The sequence below is a fragment of the Chlorocebus sabaeus genome, chromosome 22 (genome assembly GCF_047675955.1).
Source record: "Chlorocebus sabaeus isolate Y175 chromosome 22, mChlSab1.0.hap1, whole genome shotgun sequence".
NCBI lineage: Eukaryota > Metazoa > Chordata > Mammalia > Primates > Cercopithecidae > Chlorocebus > Chlorocebus sabaeus.
In genome coordinates, this window is record NC_132925.1 from 87,597,298 (window position 1) to 87,616,783 (window position 19,486).

General features: G+C 51.6%; 1 pseudogene; it reads right to left on the minus strand.

Annotated features, from left to right (window-relative positions):
- Positions 1–1,244: 1,244 nt before the first annotated feature.
- Positions 1,245–3,167, minus strand: LOC103227719 (fructose-bisphosphate aldolase A-like; annotated as a pseudogene).
- Between the last annotated feature and the right edge of the window lie 16,319 nt (positions 3,168–19,486).

Consider the following 19,486-nt stretch of genomic DNA (forward strand, 5'->3'; position numbering starts at 1 on the left):
ACTCACATGGAAAGTGAAATAGAGTGTTGTAAGCAACTCCAGATGGAGGAGGAGGAGGAGGAGGAGGCTATTACTCCAACAGGCGCTGAAAGAGGAGGATCCCAACCACGAGGAAGGCTTCCAGAAGAGAAGCGGGTGCTGGCTAGAAGGGTGGATCTACATACGACTGGGAGACTGGGTGAAGGCTTGGATGGAAAAGGCTCAGCCCTGTGGGGGTGGCGGTTGGGGGATCAGCATGAGTCAGCCCGAACAGCTGGGCAATGGGAGTATGGTCAGGACCTGGCACCAAGAGGTCAGACCAGAAAGGCCCTAAACGAGCCACAGTGTTTCCCAGTGTCAGGGCCCAAAAAACCACCCCCAGGGTACTGGTCAAAATGCAGATTCCTGGGCCACACTCCTTTGATTTGACCCAGAAATCTGCATTTTAACCAGCCCACCTTTCTGGTGAGGTAAGGGTGAGGTATCTTGAGATATGTTTCTTGAGTGGTTCAAGGTTTGAGGCCTTGAAGGGCAAGGCATAAGCCATGAGTTCTAGTCCTAACTCTGAGATCTTGAGCAAATCACCTCATGCCCTAAGTCTTAGTTTTTGTGTCTGTGAAATGAGAATGACCCCACCTACCTCAGTGATGAGTCTGGGTGGGCCCTATTCTGCTCCAGTTGTGATCCTTCTGGGCCTCCTCTTCCTGCCTCTGCCCCCTCCTCCTCTTCTTCTTTCTTTTCTTCTTCTCCTTCTCCTTCTTTGCCTGTCACGCCTCCCTTGTCATTCCCTCCTTCCCCATCTTCTTTTCCCTTTCTCTCCCTCTGCCCTCCTTCCCTCCTTCTCCCTCCTCCCTCCCTCCCTCTCTCCCTTCTCAGAGCCCCAGTATAAACTCATCTTATCACTTGCTCTGGCCCTGGGCAGCTGGAGTTGAGGCAAGGTCAGGCCCCATCCCAGGGATGGCGCTGGGGCCTTTTTTCCCTCCCACCCAGTCTGCATCATGGTCTTCATCACCATCACTATCACCATCAGGGGCTGCTGCACATAGTACCACCCAATGGTCAAGGCAAAAGGAAAATGTCAACCCCAGCCCCCAGAATTCACCCTTTTTGTTCTGGGCCCCAGGAACTATTTTTATTTTTCCCCCTTAAATAGCTGTTTATTAGCAGTGTGCTGGAAAGGGTGATGGAGTTAGCATTCACGGACAATACCACACACCACTGTCACGAGGGAGGCAAGAGGGCAGGCAAGCCAGCCTGCAGCCCCGAGGAGGAGTCCCCCTCTTCAAGAGAGTGTGGGAGGGGGCAGGGCCTGGAGTGCTGGGGGGCAGCCTGAGAACACCTCCGTGTACTAAGCGTGGTTAAAGACGAAGAGGAACTCATTGGCAGCAGCCCCAGCCTGACCGCTTGGAATGTACTTTCCTTGACAGGTGAGGCTATTGGCCAGGGCTCACTTGACATACTCCTTCTGCACAGCCTTCCGGTTCTTCTTCCTGCCCCAGGCCTTCAGGGCAGAGGCCTGCAGGGTTCAGCTGTAGGAGAAGGTCAGGGCCCAGGGCTTCAGGAGGGGGCACTTGTTAATGGCATTGAGGTTAATGGACACCTCCTTGCTCTGGCTTCCAGATAGGAAGTGATCCCAGGGACAGCAGGGGACACTGTGCAGTGTAGCACTTAGTTTTTGTGTCTGTGAAATGAGAATGACCCCACCTGCCTCAGTGATGAGTCTGGGTGGGCCCTGTTCTGGCCCAGTTGTGATCCTTCTAGGCCACTTATTCCCTAGAGTGTAGCGCTTGTGACAGTTGCCATGGCAATCTCCTTGTGAGAAAACTTCTGGATGCAGGCTTGGCCCGGGGTGACCATATTGGACTTCAGCAAGGTGCCTTCCAGGTAGATGTGGTGGTCACTCATAGCCTTGTAGACAGCAGCCACACCTTCTTGGTTACATACTGGCAGTACTTCAAGTCATGGTCCCCACTGGGGAGGATCTCAGCCTCCGCGATGAGCACAATGCCATTCTGCTGGCAGATGCTGGCATAGCGGACCAGGACATTGACACACTGCCATTTTCTTTTGTTTTCTTTCTTTTTTTTGAGATGATATCTCAGTCTGTCACCCAGGCTGGAGTGCAGTGGTGCAATCTCAGCTCATGCAACCTCCGCCTCCCAAGTTCAAACGATTCTCCTGCCTCAGCCTCCTGAGTAGCTGGGATTACAGGTGTGTGCCACCATGCCCAGCTCATTTTTGTGTTTTTAGTAGGGGAGGACGTTTCACCATGTTGGCCAGGCTGGTCTTGAACTCCTGACCTCAAGCGATCTGCCTACCTCGGCCTCCCAAAGTGCTAGTATTACAGGCGTGACCCGCTGCGCCCAGCTGATGTTGGCATTTTCAATGATGGCGAGGGCTGAGGGGGTGTGTTTCCCAATCTTCAGCACATGATGCCACTTGGCAAAGTGGGTTCCATCCTTCTTGTCTGGGGCACAGCGCTCAGACAGCCCATCCGGCCCTTGGGTGGTAGTCTCGCCATTTGCCCTTGCCAGGGATAGCACCCCCTTTTCTACCTTGATGCCCACAACACTGCCCTTGGATTTGATAACTTGGGGGAAGGGACACCTATCATCCACCTTTTGGTACAGCATCTCATGGAAAAGGATGATGCCCTCGATGCAGGTGTTCATGCAGTTGTCAGCTGTCAGTCGCAGCTGGCGGTAGAAGCACTGGTTCTCCTCGGTATTCTTGGTGCCAATGGACTGCAGCCACTTGGCAACTCTTCCAGTGGACTCATCTGCAGCCGGGATGCTCTTGCCCAGAGCCACGATGTGATGCGTGATGTCAGACAGCTCCTTCTTCTGCTCTGGGGTCAGCAAAGGGTATTGGTAGGGCATGGTACTGGTGTTAACAAGTTCCTGGCACAGGAGAGGGGTGGGATTGCAGGATGTGGTGGTGGAGGGTGGCAGGCTGGCGAGTGGACTCAGGGAGAGAAAGCAGCACTCGTCACCAGGACCCATTCTCCCAGGAACTATTTTTAGCAGCACCCCTCCAAGAAGGTGAGGTAGCTCAGTCTGGGCAAACCTGCTGCTTTCTTCTGGGCCTAGTTTCCACATCTGTCAGCCAAGCAAGAAATCCTGCATCCTTCTCAAGGAGAACCCAGTTGGACATACGACTCCTCCAACTTGTGCTGCTGCTCCTTGGGGTGTCAGTGCCCTTCTATGCAGTGGTAGATGGGGGCCAGCCTCACACAGTGGGTAGAGGATCTGGAAACAGCTCAGCTCTGCCCTGAACAGTTGGAGGCATGAGCTCCAGTTTACAGTGATGGGGCCCAGGAGCCACCATGTGAAATGGAATTTCAAGGTTGGCAGAGCAAAAGCGTTCTGAGGTCTCTGGCGCTGGCCTTGTCCTAACCCTGCCTTTGGAATCCCATTAGACTGTGGGTGAGTTCTGGTTTGTGAGAAGAGAGGGGCTGGAGTGGAGCAAAGCCTATAAATGCTTCAGGAGGCAGGTCTGGAGTGAGGGGGCTTTGCAGGGAGCAGCAGCCCCCATCCTAGAGAGCAGAAAATGTCCCAGAGGACCCATGAACCCAGCCCTCCAGCCTAGCAGCCACAAACTATGGCCTAGATAAATTCTGTGTGGCCCACGTAGTTCTTGCTTTTTTTTTTTGAGACGGAGTCTCGCTCTGTCGCTCGGACTGGAATGCAGTGGCGCAATCTCGGCTCACCACAAGCTCCGCCTCCCGGGTTCACACCATCCTCCTGCCTCAGCCTCCCAAGTAGCTGGGACTACAGGCGCCTGCCACCAAGCCCGGCTAATTTTTTGTATTTTTAGTAGAGACGGGGTTTCACCGTGTTAGCCAGGATGTTCTCCATCTCCTTACCTTGTGATTTGCCCGCCTCTGCCTCCCAAATCCTCGGCCTGGGATTATAGGCATGAGCCACTGTGCCTGACGTTCTTGTTTTATAATAAAATGTGAATTCCTTGTCAACATTTAACCAGCAGGAGATTTCTCATCAAGCCTCAGATGTTCAGCTTCTTTTGAGGAATCAGCAGACCTGGAGCGCCTGGGCTGGCCCAGGCAGGGTGTGCTGTCTCTAATTCTCTATCAGCCCTCCCTTCAGTGTGTCCCCAACCCTGAGGAATGTAATGTCCAAGCAGCGACACCTTCCTGGCCTTGTAGGCACCAGTGTGTGTTCCCAGCCCTAAGTCATTTTACAGCCAGGGAGACTAAGACTCAGAGAGGGGAGAGGACTTGCTTGAGGTCACACAGAAAGTGATGTTTGGGCTGCAGGGAGACCCAGATGTCCTGATTTCTATGTCTCCCACACTGCGCTCACAGCCTCTGGAGAAGGGTCTGGGGTCAGTGGCTAGGGGAAGGATCAGGCTAGCTATTAGTGGCTCCCTGGAAGGGACTGGCCCAGAGGTGGATTCCTCCATGCTTGTCATCATCCCCCCAAGCCCCTACATGTGGATCAGGCAGATTAGGGCCCCTAATGGGGCAGAGGCAGGCACAGGCTGAGCCCTCTCCTGTGGCCAGCTGTGCCTGCCCTTGCCTCATCACCTTCAAGGGGCCCTGGTCTGCCTGATCCACTGCCGGGGCTTGTGGGGATGAGGATGCGCAGTGTGGGGAAGCTCCCTCCCTGTCCTTCTGAGCTGCTGGGCAGACAGACATCAGCAAAGAAGCCGTAGCAGGCTGTGACCAGTGGGGACAAGGGTGCTGGATTGGAGAACGGCGGCATGGGAAGGGGGACCCACCTCAGGGCTGCACCCTGGTGTCAAGGAGATGACACCTGGGACAGAATGACCAGGCTGAGGGGCCCTCAGTGAAGGCTAGAGGGAGCCTGATGTGGAGAAGAAGCATGGAGGAAGACAGGGAGGCTGGAGTCAAGAGAGCAGGGGAGAGGGAGGGGTGTGTGGTAGAGCCAGGCCAGGAGACGTTAGAATCCTGCCATCATCAACAGTGCAATTATCCACCAATTCAGGGACCTTATTTCTCTCTGGCCCTGTTGGCATTTAAAGGCCTACCCGCACCCCTTCTTTCCAGACACAAGGGAGCTGGAACAAAGGGGAGCAGGAGTGAGAAGAGAGTGAGCGTGGATCAGCTAGGCAGGGCCAATAAGGAGAAGGCCAGGGAGCATTCGAATCTGCTGAGCAAAGATGGCAGCAGCAGCCGGTGTGTGCAAATGTTTGACCTGGCTCTGTGATTATGTGCACAACCCCAGAGCCCCCATACGGCCACCCTACAGATGTCAGTACAATTATTAACCCATACAAGGGACAGGGGCTCAGAATAGTTAAGTTGCCCAAGGTCATGCAGCCAGCAAGTGGGGAGTGTGGCTGACCTCCTGGCCCTTCTGGCTTCCGGTCCAGCACTCTACCCTGTGGGGGCGGGGTGAAGAAGAAGGGAAGAATGAGGCTGGGGCAGCTTCAAGGGTCTCAGGTCTCAGGGGAGGCATTTTTCTATTTCTGGGTGACAGGACCAGTTTGGGCAGGCAGATGGGGGCACTTAGCCAAGGAGGCTGGCCAAGGCTCTGGCCAGCCGCCGGCCACCCAACTCAGGAGAGGTTGCCCACTTCCAGGAACTTCTGGGCAGCCAGCCACAGCCTCAGAAGGCAGGACTCCTTCCAGACCCCACACACTGGTGGATACTGCTCACTCTTTCCCCTGCACCTGGCCAGCTATTCTGGGCCCAGTTGCACAGCACCCAGGGCCCACAGCCTGGCAGAGGCCTCCCACCCTCCTTGGCTCCCTCCTTGGAGGTTCCTAGAAGGAAGAAAGGGGGCCCTTCTGGAAAGAGGAAAGGGTTTGCTGCCACCCTAAAACCCATCTCCAATGGTGGGGGACAGCAGCCCCCTCCTCCCTGTCTCCTCTCCCTGCTCCCACAGTCACCCCATTATTGAATGATCTGTGTTAACGGTAGTTAACAGTCACTACCAAATTGAATTGTGTCTCTACTGTAGTGTGGTACCAGGCACTGTGTGTTTCAACTCTCACAGGCCCCCTGTGAAGCAGCTACCTGCAGCCCCATTCTCAGAGTGTGGAGGTGGTGCGCTGCCTGGGTTCGACTCCCCGCTCCATCCACTGTGTGCTCTATGTTCTTAAGCAGTTGGCACAGCCTCTCTGAGCTTGAATTTCCTCATGTACAGAAAGGGAGTCTTATTTTCTGTACTGGCTAAATGCTGTGTGTCAACTTGGCAAGGCCATGGTGCCCACTGTCTTATTAGATACTAGTCTAGGCCAGGTGTGGTGGCTCATGCCTATAATCCTAGCACTTTGGGAGGCCGAGGCCCTGGCCAACATGGTGAAACCCCGTCTCTACTAAAAATACAAAAATTAGGTGGGCATGGTGGCATGCGCCTGTAATCCAAGCTACTCTGGAGGCTGAGGCAGGAGGATCACTTGAACCCGGAAGGCAGAGGTTGAAGTGAGCCGACATCAAGCCACCGCACTGCAGCCTCGGCAACAGTGAAACTCCATCTCAAAAACAACAACAACAATGACAACAAAACAAAACAAAAAACCTAGTCTAGATATTACTGAGAAAGTATTTTGTACAAGTAATTAATATCTAAAACTGTTGACTTTAAGTAAAGGAGATTATCACCAGTAATATGGGCCTCAATCAATCAACCGAAGGCCTTCAGAGCAAAAACCAAGGTTTCCTGGAAAAGGAGAAGTTCTGCCGCAAGATGTAATGTAGAGATATTGTCTGAGCTTTAAGCCAGCCAGCCAGCCTTCCCTACCGAGTTCCAGTTTATCAGCCTCCACGGTCATGTGAACCAATTCCTTAAAATCCATCTCTCTCTCTCTCTCTCTCTCCTGTTGCTTCTGTTTATCTGGAGAACCCTCACAAGGGTTTCCACTCACAAGGTCGATGAGACACTGCTGCTGTGATTGGTGGAGGCACCTGTTCCTGGAAACAGCATGCAGGTAATACTAGCTCTGGGCTACAGATGAGGGAACTGAGCCTTGGGAAGGTGACTTGTCCAAAGTTTCAGTTCAGGAGTCAGGATATAAGCCGGGCCTGCCTACCTGCAGCTGCACCTCAATCACTGGGTCTTCACCTTGTCATCCACTTCCTTGTCAAGACCCTGGGACCAAGCTACCCGAGGGGCTACTGGTGGCACCCTCTCTGCAGGACTTGCCTTTGAATTTAATCAAAACCCTCAGGCCCTGGTATGGGAAGTGAGACCAGAGGCCGTTGAGTCCCCACTGACACTGAGTTAACGGATTCTTATGCAAGACTAGCACGCTTGTGATGCCAATACCAACGTTCACCTGCCTTAGAATTGCCATGGCCTTGATGGGGCCTTTGGAGTTGAGAGTGAAATCAGCAAAGGAGAGCTAAGTAACAACCCCTGACCTTGGGGAAGACTGCTCAGCCCTGCTCCTCACTCTGTAGACCTAATAAGCCTTAGCTTTTGCAGCATAGACCTGGGGTCAGCAGTGCAGAGGCCCGTAGGGTCCAGACAGGTGAGGACAGTGGGTACCCTGGACCCCTGGGCTGAAGGACAGACACATTTCAGCTCTGGCTCCTGGTGTGTCCAGAGCTGCTTCTTGTATTTCTAGAAGAGACTCATATCCAGATTTTTTTTTTTTTTAAGAGACATGGTCTCTTGCCGGGCACGGTGGCTCACGCCTGTAATCCCAGCACTTTGGGAGGCCAAGGCAGACGGATCACAAGGTCAGGAGATCGAGACCATCCTGGCTAACACAGTGAAACCCCGTCTCTACTAAAAATACAAAAAATTAGCTGGGCATGGTGCTGCGCGCCTGTAGTCCCAGCTACTCAGGAGGCTGAGGCAGGAGAATGGCGTGAACCCAGGAGGCGGACCTTGCAGTGAGCCGAGATCGCGCCACTGCACTCCAGCCTGGGCGACAAAGCAAGACTCCGTCTCAAAAAAAGAAAAAAAGAGACATGGTCTCACTCTCTCCCCCAGGCTGGAGTGCAGTAATACAATCATGGCTCACTGCAGCCTCAACCTCCTGAACTCAAGTGATCCTCTAGACTCAGCCTCCTGAGTGACTGGGACTCAGATGTGCACCACCATGCCTGGCTAATTTTTAATTTTTTTGTAGAGATAGGGTCTTATTATGTTGCTGGGCCCTGGCCTCAGGTGATCCTCCCACCTTGGCCTCCCAAAGTGCTGGAATTACAGGTGTAAGCCACTAGGCCTGGCCTAATCACATAGACTTTTATATGAGCACTTTGAATTTTCATTTTTTTAAATAACAAAAGCTTATTTATTTGAATAGATATTTGCATATGATAATGTAAATAGTGTGACAGAGTAAACAAAGAGATTTCCCTTATCCAGGTCTCTTTCCATACACAACCACTACTCCTGAGTTCTCATAGGTCCTTTCAGAAAGATTCTACTTATTCATTCAATATTTATCAGTTGATCACCTGAACATATAAAAAAGGTTTTTTTGTTTGCTCTTTGCTTTTTGTATTTAATACTACACCTTGAAAAGGGCTTCATCCTTTTTGACAGCTGCATAGTATTCCACCCTGCTGATGCACCATGATTCACTTGTCTAGCCCCTTACTGTTCATTTGCTAGTTTCCAGTGGGTTACTTCTATCAGTGTCCTTGAACATATTTCCTCATGTGGGGTGAGGACTTCTGTGGGGTATTTAGAAACAAAACACTGCCTAGTCAACATGGTGAAACTCTGACTCTACTAAAAATACAAAAATTAGCTGGGCATGATGGTAGGTGCCTGTAATCCCAGCTACTCGGGAGGCTGAAGCAGGAGAATTGCTTGAACCCGGGTGATAGAAGTTGCAGTGAGCCGAGATCACGCCATTGCACTCCAGCCTGGGCGACAAAGTGAAACTCCTCTGTCTCAAAAAACAAAAAAAGTCCGGGCACGGTGGCTCAAGCCTGTAATCCCAGCACTTTGGGAGGCCGAGACAGGTGGATCACAAGGTCAGGAGATCGAGACCGTCCTGGCTAACATGGTGAAACCCCGTCTCTACTAAAAAATACAAAAAATTAGCCGGGCGTGGTGGCGGGCGCCTGTAGTCCCAGCTACTCGGGAGGCTAAGGCAGGAGAATGGCGTGAACCCGGGAGGCAGAGCTTGCAGTGAGCTGAGATCTGGCCATTGCACTCCAGCCTAGGAGACAGAATGAGACTCCACCTCAAAAAAAAAAAAAAAAAAAAAAAAGAAAAGAAAAGAAAAAGAAAGAAAGAAAAACCACTAGGTCAAATGTTAGAATCTTTTTTTTTTTTTTTTTTATGAGACGGAGTATCGTTCTGTCACCCAGGCTGGAGTGAAGTGGCACGATCTTGGCTCACTGCAAGCTCCACCTCCCAGGCTCACACCATTTTCCTGTCTCAGCCTCCCGAGTAGCTGGGACTACAGGCACCCACGGGCACGCCCAGCTAATTTTTTTTGTTTTGTTTTGTTTTTTGTTTTTAGTAGAGACGGGGTTTCACCATGTTAGCCAGGATGGTCTTGATATCCTGACCTCGTGATTCTCCTATCTCGGCCTCCCAAAGTGCTGGGATTACAGGCGTGAGCCACCGCGCCCAGCCAGGTCAGAATCTTTTATTCCAACTTTATGTTTTTTTTCTCTCCTCTTGAATTGTGTGTGTTCTTGTGAGTGGCCTCAGATCCTTGATGGAGTGAGGCAGCTTCCAGGAAATGGATCAGTAGGCTTTTTTTATTCAGCAAATACTTACTGTGCACCTACTGTTTGCCTAGTGTTGAACTAGGTTCCAGGATGGCAGCTGTGAACAAGGTAGATGTAGTCCCTATTCTCGCGGAGTGGACACTCTGGTGGGGGAGACAGATGTCCAGAAGGACACAGCATCCAGACACATAATCTTGTGAGGGTGAGAGCTCACGTGGTGCTCAGAGTGACAAGGACAGTGGCTGCTCTGTTTGGAAGCTTAGAGAGGCCTCTCTGAGGAAAGGATGTTCAGGGTGAGTCCTGAAGGAGAAGGAGCCAAGCTGGCGATGATTTGGGGTGGAGCAGGCCAGGAGCTGACCAGCGCCCCAGGCCGGGGGATCTAGTGCCACACTCTTGGTCACCTCCAGCTCTGGCCACTATGCTTTGGAATATGGGAGGGTTGGAAATATCACCCATCCATGCCCAGTGCCAAGGAAGTGCTAGATAGATCTAATTATGATTATTATTATCGTGACTGAAATGTGAGCAAGGAGGCATGGCAGAGAAGTTGGAGGGACTTAGGGAGCCTTGAAAGCTGGGCTCCAGGCCCCCTTGGGAGGGGGCAGTGCAGAGGAACTGGAAGGCCATAGTCCTCCAAGCCCTCAGGGAACTCACATTATCTGGTGTAGCTGGTGGGAAGGGGGCATGGGGCAACTGAGGCAATCTGGGCCCAACTGAGGGGGCCCTGAGAACCAGCCAAGGGATGTGTCTTATTCTGTAGGCTTTGGGATTAGAGGACAGCTCTGAAGCCTTGGGACTCAACCCCGGCTCATTAGGTGCCAGACCCAGCCTGGGGTTGGGGGAAGGCAGCCACAGTGTTTACCCAACCTCCAGAGCCCATCCAGCTTGACGCAGTGGCCTGGTTGTGACACCCCTCAGTGCTTCCCCCCAGCTAACGGCCATCAGCCCACTCAGGCTCCAGGTTCCTCTTTGCTGAGCTACTCACACCAGGGTCTGTTGGGACTGTGCCTTCATTTCTCTGACCTGGGGAGTTGGAGAAATTCAGCAGGGCTGGTGGCTCACAAGAGGTACCCAGTGAGCATTTGTTGAATGAATGAATGAACATACGGATAAATGCATGAATGAATGGAGTGGGTAAATAAACGAGGATTATCTGTGAACTATGTGCAAGTGAGTGTGTGTGGGTGAGCCCTTAGGCCCCAGAGATGGGGCCATTTGTGGGCAGGTTGTGTCAGCAAAGAGGTGAGTGTGGAAAGCTAGGGTCAGATGGCTGGTCAGCAGATGGCCTGGAGAGGGCCAGGGAAAATAGAGCAAGGCCATTTGCTAGGCACCCAGTTGAGTGTCTTCAGGAGCCTTTCTTGGGGAGATCTGTAAGTGCCCATGTCCCGACACTCTGCCACTCCACTGCCACCCGTGCATATACAAGCTCCCATGGGCCCTCCTCAGTGTCTGTGCCATCCTCCCCAATGGCTGTCTCGAAACTCACCCTGGGATAGGCCACCTCTGATCTCAGGCTGGTCTGTGGATGGTGTGGTCAGGAGTCAACTGAATCCCCTTGAAGCTGAGCCGGAGTGGAGGCTGCAGTCAGACCCTCGTTCCCCCTCCTGGTCCCTCTCCCTCTCTCTTCCTTGACCACCACCTCAGAAGATGACCGTAGCTGTACAGCAGAAGGGCTCTCACTCTATATTTGCGTAACCACATTTAGAAAATAGTTTTCCACAGCCCACTTGTGTCTTAGCAGACAGAAAACCGCCGGCCACTCTGAAGTGATATTTCAAGTTTGGAAGTTCTTAGGACCTAGTGTCTGGCAGCATGGTCTGCTGGTGCACACCATGAATATCTCTCAAATACATGCATAATCCCAGGCCCACAGGTGCCCAGAGTCACAAACACCCTTTCACACATGGCCACATGGCCAACTGCTCTGGTCATAGGGACAGCAGCACCTTGTGACAGGTAGATACATGGTGTAGTCACAGCGTGCCCCGGGGCTGTGACCTTGTCACAGAGGCACACGTGCAGCCATGGTGTGCCACGATTATGACGTCATCATACATGGGGTCACACACACCGGCTGAGCTGTGCAGGGCCACAGGCTTGCTCTGCTTCACCCCTCATCTCCACCTCCCTACCACAAGTGCAGCCTGGCTCCCTGGGATCATGATGCCTTCCCCTGCGCTCATTCCTGATGAAGTCAGGACTATCGTGAACCCCTTACTGGCCCTCCCTCTGCCTGCCTCCTCTGTGGCCATCCTGCTCAGGTCTGTCCTGATGGCTCTGTACACCCCTGAGAACTATTAAACTGACCAGAGCGTTGACCAGGGAGATCCCAAGGGCATAAGAGCCAAACTGTGTGACCCTAACAGTCCTGTCTTGTTTCTGGACCTCAGATTCTTCACCTATTTTTTAAAATGTTATTGATATATAATAGTTGTACATATTCTCCACCTGTTAATACAGGCACAGACCTGGTGGTTTCAAGGCTCTTCTGGCACCCATGATGGGGAAAGCTGTGATTCTGTGGCCCCTCTGGCATTTCCCGGGCCTTCAGGCTTCTGAGTCTACTTGAGCTTCATGCCCAGGCGCCTCTCGCTAATGAATGGGCCTCCACTGAGATTTCCTTGGGAATAAAGGAGAGCTCAGCTGTTCTTGAGGCCTCAAAGGGGCCCCTGAGGCAGGCCTGATGCCTGGCTGTGTGCAAGGACCAGAGGAGTGGTTGCCCAGCCTGGAGGCAAGTGCTGGCTGGACTGACCTCCTGAGACCCACTTAAGCTTTCTACAAACAACACATCATCTGGGCTGAGTGGGTGGTTCTCAGGGGGGGAAAAAAAAAAAAAGCCTTCTAGGGAAGCTGCCTCGTGACTTGGCCCTGAGCTCAGGCAGGGTGGGGACCCTGAGCACCAGAGAGGTCATTGTTCCCTGAAAGCCAAGGCAGCAGCCCCTCCCTCTTCCTCTTGTTATGCTTGGAACCTCCAGACCGTTGGACTCCCAGGGCAGCCCAGGGAGTCAGTGTGTGAGGGGCTGAAGTCAAGTCCTTCCAGAGCTTGGGGAAAAGTCAGTTGGTTTATAAATCACCTGAGTTTCATCAGCGTCACCATGGGAGAGCTTCATGCATTTTTCAAAGGGCAGTTGTTGGGTGGTCACTCTGTGCTGGGTGCAGTATAGGAGCTCGGAGAAATAAACCAAAATATACCTGAAGTAGCATTTTTCAGTGTGGCCTATGTTCATGAAGTGGTCTCTGGAAAAAATATTCCATAGTCAAGTAAGTTAAGAAAGGGTATTATGTAATTCACCTGGCCTGAGCAAAGGTGACCTGGTTTCTTTTTTGTGGGATTTGGAGAAACTTTAGAAGGCTGTGTGTTTAGGCCGGGCTTGGTGGCTCAAGCCTGTAATCCCAGCAGTTTGGGAGGCCGAGGTGGGTGGATCACTTAAGGTCAGGAGTTCGAGACCAGCCTGGCCAACATGGTGAAACCCATCTCTACTAAAAACACAAAAATTAGCCAAGCATGTGATGGCGGGCACCTGTAATCCCAGCTATTCAGGAGGCTGAGGCAGGATAATTGCTTGAACCTGGGAGGCAGAGGTTGCAGTGAGCCGAGATGGCGCCACTGCACTCCAGTCTGGGTGACAGAGCAAGACTCGATCTCGAAAACAAAAAAGAAAAAGAAAAAAGAAAAAAGAAAAAGGAAAAAAAAAGGCTGTGTGTTGAGAGAACTTAGGGGTGTGGATGCAGGAGCCTCATTTCCCACATGCAACTGACCATAGAACTCATTCTGCTCACAGCAGCTATCTGGTGGGGTCTGGTGGGCTTGGAGTTCTCCAGGAGTCCTGGAGCAAGGTTGCTGGAGGGGAATAAGTCATCCCTGGAGAGCTCCTATGACACCATCTCTGTGCCCTGCCCCTGGTGTCCTGATTTAGCAGGGTGCCTGAGAATCTGCATTTCTACAAGTTCTCAGGTGCTGCTGTCGGACCACACTTGGAAAACCACTGATCTATCTCAGAGCAGCCAGAGTGATCTTTTAAAAGCTAAGCTGTGTGAAGTTCCTTCTCTGCTCAAAGCCTCCCCGGGGTTCACTGTCACTCAAGGTAGAAGCCAAGTTCTTATAGAAGTCAACAAGGCCCACTGACCTCATTGACATTCACCCACAACTCACTTTTCTGTGCCTTAAACCCACCCTGCAAATCCTCAAGAGCACCTCAGGCCTTTGCTCCCTTCTGCCCATAATGTTCCTGCCCCAGATGTTGGTGGGGCAACCTCTTCCCATCCCCCAATTCCTCCACCCCTACTCTTGTACCCCTGCCTGGCCTGGCAAGGCAGACTGTTGGTCACATTCATAGATGCACACCCTGAATATCTCTCAGATATACACACAATCCCGGGCCCACAGGTGCCCAGAGTCACAAACACCTAAGCAGCTGGGCTCTCACACAGGAGGACACATAGGGGGCTTTCTGGTCCCATATACATCTACCACCTTGGGAAAGGGTTGAGAGGGAGCTGAGGTGTCCAGGCTGGAGCACAGGGGAGTGACCCTGTGGGCAGCTGTGTGCCCTGTCACTGGTTCCATGAACCTTATCAGTGCTGCCCTTGTCCTAACCCTGGAGCACTCTGTGTTCTTGATGTATCTGCACAGAGGTCACGGCAGTACAGATGAACTTAGTTCACCCAGCTGCCCACAGTGACCCCGATAAGCTCGCAAGGCATCCTGTGGCAGAAACCAGAAGGTTCTGTGTTGGGCAGGAACTAGGACCAAGCCTGTCTTCTCCACCCCAACCTCCATTGGCCCTGACCTGGCCTGGGGACGACCCCGGTGGGTAGCTGGGGGGAAAAGGTTTAGCTTAGGCCTGCCTGACTGCCAGATGCATGGGTGTTATGGAGAGGGAATGGGGGAATGTCAGACCCGACTCTGACCTACTCCTCTGTTCAGTGGGGAATGGCTGCCTATAATCTTCACTGGGGTCCCTGGGGCCTGTCTGATTCTATGTCCTGACCCCTCTGCCCTGTGGGTGGGTGTACTGGTGGCACACAGAGTCTGCCACCCCATCGAGACAAGGCTGCGGGTCTGAGTAGCCTTAGATGCAGAGGTTGTCTGCAAATTTGCACATGATGTCAGGGGTGGCCTTGCTCAACATTCCCAAGGAATTTTCTGACGAGCAAAGCTTTGACTTTGGCAGCTCTTCTGCCCGGGAGGCTGACGTTATGCCCTGAGCTCAGCTCTGCTGAGCAGGTGAGCACAGGCTGAGGCCCCTGAGTCCCCTGTCCTGGCCCTCCTGGGTGGATTCCATGGGTGGTCCTTTGCCTTCTGTGCATGTGTGAGTATGTGGACACATGCAGGGAAAGTCTGCCAGCCTGAGTTCCCTCAGCCTCCCCTAGCCTACCCTTCTTTTCAAAGCTACCATTTATTGAGAGTTTACTATGTTCTAGGCCTGCGGTTAAATCCTTATAGCAACCCTATGCCCTAGGGTTGTTATAAAGATATATTCAAATCCTAACAGCCAGTACCTGTGAATATGACCTTATTTGGAAATAGGTTCCTTGCAGATGTTATTAAATTAGAAAGAGTTTTTCCATTTGTGTGTGTCCTCTCTGATTTCCTTGAGCAGTGGTTTGTAGTTCTCCTTGAAGAGGTCCTTCACATCCCTTGCTAGCTGTATTCCTAGGTATTTTATTCTCTTTGTAGCAATCGTGAATGGAAGTCCACTGATGATTTGGCCCTCTGTTTGTCTGTTATTGGTGTATAAGAATGCTTGTGATTTTTGCACATTGATTTTGTATCCTGAGACTTTGCTGAAGTTGCTTAAGGAGATTTGGGGCTGAGATGGTGGAGTTTTCTAAATATACAGTCATGGCATTTGCAAACAGAGACAATTTGACTTCCTGTTTTCCTATTTGAATGCCCTTTATTTCTTTCTCTTGCCTGATTGCCCTGGCCAGAACTTCCAAAACTGTGTTGAATAGGAGGGGTGAGAGAGGGCATCCTTGTCTTGTGCTGGTTTTCAAAGGGAATGATTCCAGCTTTTGCCCATTCAGTATGATATTGGCTGTGGGTTTGTCATAAATAGCTCTTATTATTTTGAGATACCATCAATACCTAGTTTATTGAGAATTTTTAGCATGAAAGGGTGTTGAATTTTATCGAAGGCCTTTTCTGCATCTGTTGAGATAATCACGTGGTTTTTGTTGTTGGTTCTGTTTATGTGATGGATTACATTTATTGATTTGCGTATGTTGAACCAGCCTTGCATCCCAGGGATGAAGCTGACTTGACCGTGGTGGATAAACTTTTTGATGTGCTGCTGGATTCAGTTTGCCAGTATTTTATTGAGGATTTTGGCATCAATGTTCATCAGGAATATTGGCCTGAAATTTTCTTTTAATCTCACACCAGTTAGAATGGCGATCATTAAAAAGTCAGGAAAGAACAAATGCTGGAGAGGATGTGGAGAAACAAGAACGCTTTTATACTGCTGGTAGGAGTATAAATTAGTTCAACCATTGTGGAAGACAATGTGGCAGTTCCTCAAGGACCAGAAATACCATTTGACCCAGCAATCCCCTTACTGAGTATAAAGGATTATAAATCATTCTAGTGTAGGCCAGACATGGTGGCTCATGCCTGTAATCCCAGCACTTTGGGAGGCTAAGGTGGGTGGATCACCTGAGGTCGGGAGTTCGAGACCAGCCTGACCAACATGGAGAAACCTCGTCTCTACTGAAAATACAAAATTAGCCGGGCGTGGTGGTGAGCACCTGTAATCCCAGCTACTTGGGAGGCTGAGTTGGGAGGATCACTAGAGCCCCAGAAGTGGAGGCTGCAGAGAGTTGTGATGACACCACTGAGCTCCAGCTTGGGCAACAGAGGACATCAGAAAAAAAAAAAAAAGAGTTCATACTAGATTAGAGTGGGCCATAATCCCATGACTGGTGTCCTTATAAGAAGAGGGAAATTTGGACACAGAGCCACATAGAGAAGGCAGTCATGGCCGGGCATGGTGGCTCACACCTGTAATCCCAGCACTTTGGGAGGCTGAGGCGGGTAGATCACTCGAGGTCAGGAGTTTGAGACTAGCCTGGTCAATATGGTGAAATCTCGCCTCTACTAAAAAATACAAAAATTAGGCCAGGCGCGGTGGCTTATGCCTGTAATCCCAGCACTTTGGGAGGCCAAGGCGGGTGGATCACCTAAGGTCAGGAGTTCAAGACCAGCCTGACCAACATGGAGAAACCCCATCTCTATTAAAAAAAATTAGCCGGTGTGGTGGCGCATGCCTATAATCCCAGCTACTTGGGAGGCTGAGGCAGGAGAATTGCTTGAACCTAGGAGGCAGAGGTTGTGGTGAGCCGAGATCGCATCATTGCACTCCATCCTGGGCAACAAAAGTAAAACTCCGTCTCCAAAAAAAAAAAAAAAAAAAAAAAAAAAAAAAAAAAAAAAAATTAGCTGGGCATGGTGGTGTATGCCTGTAATCCCAACCACTCAAGAGGCTGAGGCAAGAGAATCGCTTGAGCCCAGATGGCAGAGGTTGCAGTGAGCCAAGATTGCACTACTGCACTACAGCCTGAGTGACAAAGCGAGACCCTATCTAAAACAAACAAAACAAACAAACAAACAAACAAACAAAGCCATGTGAAGAAGGAGGCAGACATTGGAGTGATGCTGCCACAATCCAAGGAGCTCCTAGGGCTACCAGAAGCTGGAAGAGTCAAGGAAGGGTCCTCCCCTGGGGCCTTTGGAAGGAGAATGGCCCTGGCAACACCTTGATTTCTGACTTTCAGTCTTCAGAATTGTAAGAGAATACATTTCTGTTGTTTCGAGCCACACAGTTCTTGGAAAATAATACAATTGGCTTCAGTTACGATCTTCATTACACACAAGGCAACTGTGGCTCAGAGAGTTCAGGATCTTGCCTAGGGTTACACAGCAAGCTAATGTTGCACCTGGGATTAGAGTCTATCTACGCAACTCTAAGCCCATGAGCTCAGCTCTCCCCTACAGACCCCCTCGACCTGTTACCTTCTCTCTTGATCCCATCCCCTGACCCTCTACAGCACCCCACCCTGTAAACCTCAGGGGAGACCCCATCCCTTCCCTGCTAGCTTCTAAAGACTCCCCCAGGGTCCTGGCTCCCCCAGGCTCCAGCCCCAGCTCCTTCCTGCTCTGCCCCAGTAGGCTTCAGGGGTGCCTCTCACTGTCTCCCTAAACTCCACAGCTGCCTCAGTCCTTGATACTGCTCCCAACTGTGCATTTGGGAATTCTGGTGCCTCACAGCCTGACACTGCCCAGTGCCCCTGCTGCATCTCTGTGCTGTTACTGTCTCCCTGGGGCTGGGCCCCCTTCCACCTGCTGCTTCTCAGGTCTCCAGGCCTAGAGGCCTCCATGCTCTCTCTTTGTCGAGGGTGCTCAAACTCCTCCTGTGTCACCCCAGTCTCCCCCGCATTGTCCATGTTGCTCCTTGACACCCTCCCCAATTTATTCTCACACTTCCTCCATAGCCCCTTCTACTCCCCCTGGCCTAATAACCATTAGACCTGCCCAGTGAGACCTGGCAGCTCCCCCTCTCCCCATTCCTTTGGCCCCTTGTCATCGGCCCTGTCCCAGAGCTCCTGAATTTCTAAACCTTGCTGAGACAGTGGTAACTGGCCACTACCCCTCCCCAGAGAGGAGAACTAACCCCCTGCCACTGTTACCCCAGTCACACCCCTTTTGGACCTGGGCTAGTTACTTGTCATACTAAGGCTTTGCGCAGTCTGCCCAGCTCTGCTCCTTTTTTGTTGTTGTTGTTGTTGTTGAGACAGAGTCTTACTCTGTCACCCAGGCTGGAGTGCAGTGGCTTGATCTTGACTCACTACAACCTCCACCTCCTGGGTTCAAGCGATTCTCCTGCCTCAGCCTCCCGAGTAGCTGGGACTATACGCATGCAGCACCACACACAGCTAATCTTTTTTGTATTTTTAGCAGAGACGGGGTTTCACCATATTGGTCACCCCAGTCTTGAACTCCTGACCTCAAGTGTTCTGCCCGCCTCGGCCACTCAAAGTACTGGGATTACAGGCGTCAGCCACCGCACCTGGCCGCTCTGCTTCTCTTAAAAGCCTCCTCTAGATGTTCCAGCTTCTAGTTTCCCTCTCACAGCTCAACATCCAGCCCTGCTCACAACGTTGACTGTGCTCCTCACAGGAACGCCCAGCTCCTAGCACTTCCCACTGCCTGCAGGGCAGAGGCCAAGCTCACCTGTGTGGCATTTGACCCTTCCCTGGCCACTGTCCAGGCTCCTGTGGGCAGCAAGGTTCAGACAAAGGAGGGCTGGGTTCTGGTCCTGGTTCTTTCTCCACTGTAGGGCCTTCCTCATCTCCCTGTCCCTACCCTGCAACCACTCTTTTTTTTTTTTTTTTTTTTTTTTTTTTTTGAGACAGGGTCTCGCTGTCTTACCCAGGCTGGAATGCAGTGACGCAAACATAACTGTAACCTTGAACTCCTGGGCTCAAGCGATCCTGCTGCCTCAGCCCCCACCACACTTTGACTCTTGGCCTCTACTCTAGCCCAAGGGCAGGAACTCCTCAAAGTGGGTGCCAATCCATGGCTCAGATCTTGAGCCAGCCTGGTTCCGGGAGGGCAGAAAGGCAAGGCCAGAGCTTGGCTGATGTTGTGCCAATCTTTCCCAAACCAGCAGAGGCTTGTGCAAGGAGAGGTCACTGGAGTCCCTGCGTCCAGGTGGCGTGACAGGGCGCAGCGCATACACATAAACATGTACACACAGTGGAGAGGCTTGTGTTGACTTTCCACCTGGGCCCCTGCCACTCACTATTTTTTTGTCAGACAAAAAAAAAAAACCGTGTCACCATTGATTTGTTAGACAAATCTGGGTGACACAAGCCTGA